Source organism: Arachis ipaensis, chromosome B08, assembly GCF_000816755.2.
Source record: "Arachis ipaensis cultivar K30076 chromosome B08, Araip1.1, whole genome shotgun sequence".
In the NCBI taxonomy this organism is placed as follows: domain Eukaryota; kingdom Viridiplantae; phylum Streptophyta; class Magnoliopsida; order Fabales; family Fabaceae; genus Arachis; species Arachis ipaensis.
This window is the reverse complement of record NC_029792.2, coordinates 128,696,918-128,697,228: the sequence shown is the minus strand read 5'-3', so window position 1 is coordinate 128,697,228 and position 311 is coordinate 128,696,918. Positions and strand designations below refer to the sequence as shown.

General features: G+C 25.7%; 1 protein-coding gene and 1 long non-coding RNA gene across 2 annotated transcripts in view; both read right to left on the bottom strand.

The window, feature by feature from the left end:
* The window catches only part of LOC110266151, a 711-nt gene extending 410 nt beyond the window's left edge, over positions 1-301 (bottom strand). Inside the window, exon 1 of the long non-coding RNA XR_002353146.1 lies at positions 100-301. This is a non-coding gene — a long non-coding RNA (uncharacterized LOC110266151). The remainder of the gene's footprint in view (positions 1-99) is intronic.
* LOC107614220 (transcription factor bHLH137) overlaps positions 1-311 on the bottom strand; it is a 6,377-nt gene that overhangs the window by 4,029 nt on the left and 2,037 nt on the right. The gene's annotated exons all lie outside the window — the stretch shown is intronic.

Here is a 311-nt window from a genome sequence, read left to right as displayed (position 1 = left end):
AAAATCAAGTTTTTCTTAATTTAATAATTAGGAGAAATTTTAGTAGAGAATATATGAAAATTAAAAAAAGAAAAAAAGAATAAGGATTTGAGAGCTTACAACATGTTTGTAGCTAGCATTGTTGGTGTGAATTTAATACTAATGAAAGGAACATAAGTTGTTGTTGTTGATGAATTCATATGGATGAAGAAATTTTTGTCTTTGCTCTTCTGTGTCCCAGAATTGACTACCGTTCTCCTGAAAATGATGTTTTTGTTTTTGTCAGAAAAAATGAAAAAAAAATTAAACCCCATTTTTTTTATTTAAGTTTT